Consider the following 9,394-nt stretch of genomic DNA (forward strand, 5'->3'; position numbering starts at 1 on the left):
CAGCCGCTCACATAAATCATACAACAATGGATACACAGTATAAATTAAAAAGTAAAAATACATATTGGTAGAAATGAAAAGTGTATGTGTAGTGTGTGTGTGGAAGAGACTGACATTGAATTGTTAGATTTGTTTATATTTAAAATTACCAGAGGGCCACTATAGTTCTGCTGATGATTATTCTGGACCCACTGAAAATAATTGGCCATTCATTTTAAAAATGTTTATATTTAAATTATTGTATTAAAATATTTATATCAATTATTTTAAGCCTTGAATCAAGCCTTCCAAGATCCTGGGGAATCATGACCATAAAACCTTGATTCTGTGAATAAATTAAATGAAAAACGCTAAACAAATGTAAATGTAGTATATCATAATATTAAATAAATAAATCTTGTTTGTTTGTTTTCTCACAGAATCAGAGGTGTTATGGTCATGACTCACCAGGACCCTGGATGGATTGATTCTAGGCTTAGAATAATTGATATAAATATTCTAGTAAATCTCTATGGGAGTTTTCAGCGCTAGAGCTGTTCCATAGCTGCTCCCCACTGTATTACACTGTACTTTGGCTCCCCCTAGTGACCCTTTATGGTACGTGCACCGTGCACGCTCCAGGCTCCAGCAGGGCTAGTGCGCATGCGCACCCCTTAGATATCGGCGCGCACACACAGCTAGCTGTTAGCAGTGTCGTGTGAAAACACTTTAATAATACAAGTAAAACGTTTGAAAACAGCTTAATAATTAAAGTAATACGTTTGAAAACAGTGTCGTCGTTAAGCAGCTCAACCCTGAAACACAGCAGGTAAGATGAACTGATTCACCTTGTTTTTACTACATTTATCTTTTATATTATTTACATGGAACAACACGACGAGTATTTCTCTCATATCTGCTTGTTTGTTATAAATGATTCCAAACAAACAGTAGTTAATAGCCTACTAGCAGCAGTAATAATATTGCAACTTGTTTGTTATAAACAAGCAGTAGCCTAGTTAATACCTAGCAGCAATAACATTATTGTAACCTGTTTGTTATAAACAAGCAGTAGTTAATACTAGCAGCAGTAATGATATTGTAATATTGAATGTAAGTCGCTCCTCCAAAGGGAGCTAGGTCTCTTGGCTACGTGGCTTGTTGCCTGCCTGCTCTGCTGAGTTGGGGAGAGAGATTGATTGATTGAACATTCACAGTATGTAGAATGGGTACATTTCAAACGAATGCACACGTCAATAATACAAAAACTGCTTATTTGAGGACGAAACCATGAAAAGCACTAAGAATTGTTTACACCAGGGTCCTCCATTTTAAATTCATCAGAACATTTTCATACATAAAAAAGGAAATCATAATACAGTTAAATAAAGTTAAAAAAGGGAAAAACCTTTATTACTGCGATCAGTTTCGAATTCCGTGCTCTTTAGCGGTTTTGTCCTATTGTGTTGTGGTGCACACACCATTGTAACAATGGTTAATGTCCTATTGTGTTGTGGTGCACACACACCATTGTAACAATGGTTACTGTGCTATTGTGCTGTGGTGCACACACCCTTGTAACAATGGTTCATGTAACGGACTAACGGCCATCCTTCACTTTCCAATGTCTATAAGTTTTGGCACGTTACTGTCACAGGCATGGTGGGAGTGATCCTATACACAGAAAAGATAACGGATGGATATCCAAACAAAGATTCCAGTTTGAGGGTATTTATTGGATAAAGTTTGTAGCAGTTGAAAATTAATTTACCATGTGATATTCTGTTGCAATTCTGTAGTTCTTCCCTTCTGAGTGCTGGTAGGAACGGTGTGCTCCCATTCTAGTCTGCAGTGATGTAAATAGGTTTTTAATGTAATGAGTCCCGGGATGCAGGGATGGTCTTTTAGATGAGTCCCAGGGACATTTCATGAGTCCCACTTCAACGACGTTAGGAGTCATATTTAACTCCCATTTCATTTTATATAGTTATATAATGTGGTTATATTCATGTAGAAAACAGAAGAAGAAATTATTATTATAACTAAAGCTAGCAAAATAAACTAGAATATCCCGTGGATGCAGAGGTCGTGGTTTTATTGCGTTCCTTAACTATAAACTGCGTTTTGGGAAGCAAAATGCACCCTATTTTAATCTCTGAGTCTGTGGCATGTGTTCCATCTGAATCACAGCACCTGTGTGCCCTCTAAATACACACCCAGTGCTGTGTGGTGTACACACCATTGTGACAATGGTTAATGTCCTATTGTGTTGTGGTGCACACACCATTGTGACAATGGTTACTGCCCTATTGTGTTGTGGTGCACACACCATTGTAACAATGGTTAATGTCCTATTGTGTTGTGGTGCACACACCATTGTGACAATGGTTAATGTCCTATTGTGTTGTGGTGCACACACCATTGTAACAATGGTTAATGTCCTATTGTGTTGTGGTGCGCACACCATTGTGACAATGGTTACTGCCCTATTGTGTTGTGGTGCACACACCATTGTAACAATGGTTAATGTCCTATTGTGTTGTGGTGCACACACCATTGTAACAATGGTTAATGTCCTATTGTGTTGTGGTGCACACACCATTGTAACAATGGTTAATGTCCTATTGTGTTGTGGTGCACACACCATTGTAACAATGGTTAATGTCCTATTGTGTTGTGGTGCACACACCATTGTAACAATGGTTAATGTCCTATTGTGTTGTGGTGCACACACCATTGTAACAATGGTTAATGTCCTATTGTGTTGTGGTGCACACACCACAAACTAAACATCTCACTGAGCTTTTAGGGAGCGGCAAAATAGGGTGTTCATAACAAAATCACGCCTGGGAGAAGTAGGGATGTACCGATGAGACAATTTGGCCGATATCCGATATAATAAATTGCTATTATGGCCGATAACCGATATGATCTCATTCTGTATTAAAAATATATAATGAGATAATTTGACCATTCTGAAAAAAGGCTGAATTTGAAAAAAAGCAATGCCTCTTTATTCTAAAACTAGGAATGCACCGTTATTGAAATGTTGGCTCATATCCCAACATAAAAAGCTTGTATGTAGTATTTGTCTTAAAACTATTGACTCATTCGAAAGCTTCCTCAGAAAACCCATAGCACTTATCCTACCCCCTTAGATAGCACTTTTAGACTTAGATAGCATTTGAAACAGACTTATAGCATGTCATGTAGACAGCACAATAATTGCATTGTATGTAGTCATAGCACATCATAGTACATATGTATAGCATAGTATAGTATATATGTATAGTTTATATGTATTATATAGATATGTTCTAGTTACGTTCTTAGCTTACGCATGTTTCGGCAGCGGTGGCCGAACGGATTGCGGAGCGGTCTTGATACCGGAAGGTCGCCAGTTCGAATCAGCGGTCCGACACGTTAAAATTACCACCACTGAAGTGCCCTTGAACAAGGCATTGAACCACTACAATGAAATGTTCTATGAGCAGGGCCTGGCTGGAAACAAGTTCTTGAGCTTAGCCCAGATACCCTGGGTAAATATAGTAATCATTTAATTTCATTTAATTTCATGATAAATGCATTTTATATATGTGATGTATTCCCATGCTTTTGTTCTTGCCTAATGTAAATCGCTCTGGATTAAGAGCGTCTGCTAAATCCCTAAATTGTAAATTGTAAACACTGATATGATTTGCAGCCTTCACCATCACAAAAGATGTAATTGTAAATTGTAAACACTGATATGATTTGCAGCCTTCAGCATCACAAAAGGCCAATATCGGGCAATACCGATGCATTTGCCGATTAATCTCCCATAGTGTGAAGTGAGGGATGCTCTTATCATCGTACAGCATCATGACAAAAAATATAGATACTATGCTCAGACACTATGATGCAATATTCTCCGTTCATTGTCAATGGGAATTTAATGTTTGTGTAGGACGGAAACGTACAGTAATAGCTGAATATAGGGGGTGCTAGCGCCCCTCAAAAACACAAGACAAAACAAAGAGCATCATTGTTAAATGGAATTCTTAAAAAAAAATATATATATATATATATATAACCAGCCACTCTCCTCACCGAGGTCAAATTAAGGCTGGCTATGTGATCAAATATGATCCCTACGTGTTACAATTTAAATGGTTGCACTGTACGCTCCCTGCTGCTTGAATCAATAACAACATTTGCAGCAGCAGTTTACACAGGGGCCCACCGGCTCACAACACACAACTACAGTAGGCATTTGCAGTTCAGTTGGCACAGCGGCTCACGTTATATTACATACTGTATACAATACAGTATAACAAGTTAGGGTGGCCCATCATCAGAACAGTATGCAATGCTAAATACCTGCATGTGCGTTGTTATTGTCCTTCTCTTCCAAGTTCCTCCTCCGCCTCGTCCTCTTCCGATGACAACTCAATAATACTACTTAATTATGTAGCCTACTAGTCTTTTTTTATTTCGGGCCCACCAAAGCAAGCGTTATATGATATTCGATTCTGAGCCATGCTGTAAAAGCTGGGTGTCTTTGGGAGATTTGGCAATGTTAACCAGTCTGTTCTGTTCATAAGAACTCACCATTTTGTAATGAAAACAAAACACATGAAAGTTCCATATGCAATGAACGACAACAGATGCAAATTGCAAAAGTCGAGACGAGAGTTGTTTTTATTTACGCACCCTATTTCCTCTCAAAACGGGCACACATTTCAAAATGCTTTTGTTTGTACTTGAAATGTGAACATTCAACCCATGTTTTATTTTGGAATCGTACTGGAAATAGAAGTAGCTCTGACGAGGAAGAAGCCTAGTTCACTTGAAAATGAAACTAAAAAATAATAATAGAGACGTAATGTGCATTTGGGATGGCGGGGCACCCCCTAAAGGTACCGGAGCTGCCTCTACAGGTAGGGGAGCTCAAGTGACAAGTACCGGAGCAAATGAAGCACTGCCTTATTCACTTTACACCATTGTTCATTGTGTAAACTGAAGTTACATGTTGGAGATTTGGGCTATCACCACTAGTAGTCGTGCAGCCAACAGGCTTCTTTTGTTTATTAAAGTCCTTCTTTATTCACTTGATTTCAGACCGGAGTCCAGACTGCAGGTGAAGATGAACTCTCCAGACACATAAGAACTACAATACCCATGATGCATCACTCCCAGGTGAAGATGAACTATCCAGACTCAGCCAGGGACGTTTCTATTAAACAGGAAGCTGAAGACGTTTCTATTAAACAGGAAGCTGAAGACCAGCCACACCTCAGTAAGTTTCATGTGCTCTTCCTTTCTTTAACCCATTAAGACCTGAGACCAGATTCTACAAATGTCTTCTAAATCATGACGGTTTTCTAAAAGAAAAAAAAAAATGTTCCTATGTCAGTGGTTGTCAGACTTTTCCATGTCACGGAGCTACACAATTATCTGTATTTGGCTGCCGACCCCCATCTGAAAACATTTAGTTCCAGGGACCTCCAGAAGCAAAGATTTCAGTTAAAAAAAGAAAAAAGTAGAAATAACGTTTAAAAGCTAAGGTGACACAGATGCGTTCCCGGTCTTAATGGGTTAATATTTTCTGTTCTGTAGGGCTGCCACAATGTCTTACTTTCACTGTACAATAACAATGGCAAACTAGAAAATATTGTTCCTGAAGAAACAATGAGGGCTTGTTGCTCCTTCCACCAAGAGATTTGGTGGAAACAATAAGTACAGGGCCGACCCCGATCAACTAAGTAGCCTATTAGTCTCTGAAGTACAGAGGGTGAGTTCACTAAGTATAGAGTGTTTAAGTACATAGTGTTAGTTCACTAAGTATAGAGTGTTTATACTTCGTGAACTAACACTCTGTAGAGTGTTTAAGTAACAACTTTCAAACTTAGCGTCTGCACTTTCTTACTCTTTACAAAACTGAGACATTGCCATTATGTGTGACGCAATTTCTATCAGGTGGGTAAAAATACTTGCTTGGCCGACTTGCTTGGCCGACAACAAGACATTTGATCGCTACAGTAGTTTGTGAGATTTGATCACTACAGTAGTTTGTGAGATTTGATCACTACAGTAGTTTGTGAGATTTGCCCCAGACACAAAGGCAGACAGATTCCTAGACTCACAGACCCATTTCCAGACGTACAGAGCTACACAGTGAAAATATTTTACATAGATTTCACGCCATCATTTTTTCCAGTCGAGCTCTTATTTTGAAAAGCCACATCTCCAGTCTACCGGAAGTAGTATTAACCTAGGACGCTGAACGGAGCCTGGGGAGGCCTTGTTTACAATATGAATCCAAACCGGGCCACTGGAGAGCTCCACATTGCCGGCTCTGTGCCGTCAAAGAAACACTGTTTTGACCAAAATGCCATCTGGGACAAGGAATAGGAGATACAGGCGATTGAAAGAAACGGATAGAATGGATGATTATGGCGACGACGATCTAAGATGGGTGATCCAGTGCTGTGCTAACAACATAGCTAGCTAACCGGCTAACGTAAGTAGCATTATGACTCGATCGATCAAATGCACTATAAAAGCGCAATTGCCATTAATCAACGGCATTGGCGGTAAGCGTAGTGTCAATAAATATTGACCTAGATGTATGGCAATGGCGCTGAAAGTATTAATCAAATATCACTATATACAGTGTTTCACATTTTTCAGATCCACAACAGTGGAATAAGCATAAATGGACATCATGATTAATAGAATCTATATAGAAATGATACACATGATCAGGTATTATCTTAGTCAACAAATCAAGGATATATAATTATACATCATAGTTACAGTGAAGAATAAAAAGTGACAGATAGTGGCTGAAAGGAAATTTCCGAGCATAGAAGATCCTAAGAGCCCTGTTGCAATGCACTTCTTGTCCGCTAAATACACTGTGGCCACTCTCAGATATTAGGGGATTGAACATGTGAAATGTCCCAGGCGAGGAGGAGATCTGAATAGATTGCTGTTACAGCGTGAATCCTTTTGGATTTATACCTTAAACACAATGTCCCCAAAGGGAATGAACGATGGCTTTCCTATCATCCACTTTTTTCTTCACTGTAACTATGATTTATATATGTCCTTGAATTGTTGCCATATATGTCCTTGAATTGTTGCCTAAGATAATACCTGATTATGTGAATTATTTCTATATAGATTATATTAATCATGATGTCCATTTATGCTTATTCCACTGTTGTTGATCTGAAAATTTGATTAATTGATTTGACGACCATGTTGTGTTGGTTCCACCCACTGACGAGTAGGTGTCTATGTAAATGGGGGGATCACTCACATCTCGAGTTTGACCAGATGAAGAGCCTTGGCTCGAAACGTCGTCAATAAAGTTTAACCTTTGGAGCAGATGAGTGTGCGGGTTTTTCCTCTTTTTCTGATGCTACTTTTGAACCCAGCACCTCTACCAAATGATGAGCATATTCTATTAGTTTTTGTAGTTATCCAGTGTTGACCATCATGTTATGTTTCTGCTCCTAGACATCCTGCACATGGTTGTGTGTAAAGAGGTTTCTCCTGAACAGGAGAGGAGCCGCAGTCTGCTCCAGGAGGAACCAGAGCCTCCACACATTAAAAAGGAACAGGAGGAGCTTAAAGATGAACAGGAGGAACTACTTCAAAGACCAGAGGAACCTGTTGGGTCAATGTTGACATTACTAGCAGTGAAAGGTGAAGAAGAAAATGATGATGATGAAGAAGAAGACATGGCTTCCCCCTGCTCTGAGGTTGAAGTTGAACTTGAATCTGACACTGAAGACAGTGATGATTGGGAGGAGACCAGTGAAGACGAAGATGACGAACGACGTGACAAGAGTTTCAGTCAGTCTAGTGCCCTAAATACACACCTCCGTGTCGACATTAGGGGAAAACCTTTTAACTGTAAACATTGTAACAAGAGTTTCATTCATTTATCCTCCCTGAAAACACACTTTCGTGTCCACACTGGAGAAAAACCTTTCCAATGTAAACATTGTGACAAGAGTTTCAGTCAGTTAAACTCCCTGAAAACACACCTTCGTGTCCACACTGGAGAAAAACCTTTCCAATGTAAACATTGTGACAAGAGTTTCACTGATCCAAGTAATTTGAATAAACACCAGCGTGTCCACACTGGAGAAAACCCATTTCACTGTAAACATTGTAACAAGAGTTTCATTCATTTATCCTCCCTGAAAACACACTTTCGTGTCCACACTGGAGAAAAACCTTTCCAATGTAAACATTGTGACAAGAGTTTCAGTCAGTTAAACTCCCTGAAAACACACCTTCGTGTCCACACTGGAGAAAAACCTTTCCAATGTAAACATTGTGACAAGAGTTTCACTGATCCAAGTAATTTGAAGAAACACCAGCGTGTCCACACTAGAGAAAAACCTTTCAAATGTAAACATTGTGACAAGAGTTTCAGATACTCCGGTGACCTGAAGAAACACCAGCGTGTCCACACTGGAGAAAAACCTTTCCAATGTGAACATTGTGACAAGAGTTTCAGATATTCCGGTGACCTGAAGAAACACCAGCGTATCCACACTGGAGAAAAACCTTTCAAATGTAAAGATTGTACCAAGAGTTTTACTCAATCATCTTCCCTGAAAATACACCAGCGTGTCCACACTGGAGAAAAAGCTTTCCAATGTGAACATTGTGACAAGAGTTTCAACGATTCAAGTTATCTGAAGAGACACCTTCGTGTCCACAGTTCTCACAGGACAATAAAAAAGATGTCCACTTTAAACGGTGTGACCAAAGTTTAAAATAACTCAGCTAAGACACCATTGCATTCACATCATGGGGTAAAAAAGGTTTCCACTATAAATGAGCTCACTGGGAGGATCAAATTAAACAGCTGTATGTTCGTATGGATGTCGATAGACAAGGGCAATATTATGGGTTATTATACTGCTCCTAGATTTCAAAACAAATATGGGTAAATTCTCCTTCTACAGCACGGCCACCCAGGCGTGGAATGCCCTGACCCCTTCCCTCGAAAAAATGCAATCACTTACATATTTTAACACAGGCCTGAAAGTCCACCTTTCAGCAGGCCCAATGAAGAGGAAATGATCACTTCTCCTTTAAACAGGTGACCCCCCCCCCTAACTTTTTTCCCACTCTGTACATATAGTGTTATATATTTCCCTGTAATGATATATTTTGTTGTTGTCGTTATTAGAGTTCTCATCGGGCCTGAACATTAAGGCCCGGCCCTACCCTACCCTAACTGGGTCGGCCCGAGGCTCGGCCCGACCCTAACAATTACCCTAATGTCAGGCCCGAAAACCCTGAGCGAAAAAAGAGAAAAAAAGGGAAAAAAATGCCACTATATGGCCGCGGCGCCGTGGATTATTGAGACGAGTGTGTCAGAGAACACACTATAACTCACGTTAAC

The 9,394-nt window shown here is 39.6% G+C and overlaps 1 long non-coding RNA gene across 1 annotated transcript; it reads left to right on the plus strand.

Moving 5' to 3' along the window:
* Window positions 1-701: 701 nt before the first annotated feature.
* On the plus strand, window positions 702-9,115 carry LOC306941550. The gene is made up of 3 exons (XR_013792179.1): window positions 702-808; window positions 5,080-5,257; window positions 7,486-9,115. It is a non-coding gene; the product is annotated as an uncharacterized lncRNA (long non-coding RNA).
* The last annotated feature ends 279 nt before the right edge of the window (window positions 9,116-9,394 follow it).

The sequence above is a fragment of the Electrona antarctica genome (assembly GCF_951216825.1).
Source record: "Electrona antarctica genome assembly, chromosome: 17".
NCBI lineage: Eukaryota > Metazoa > Chordata > Actinopteri > Myctophiformes > Myctophidae > Electrona > Electrona antarctica.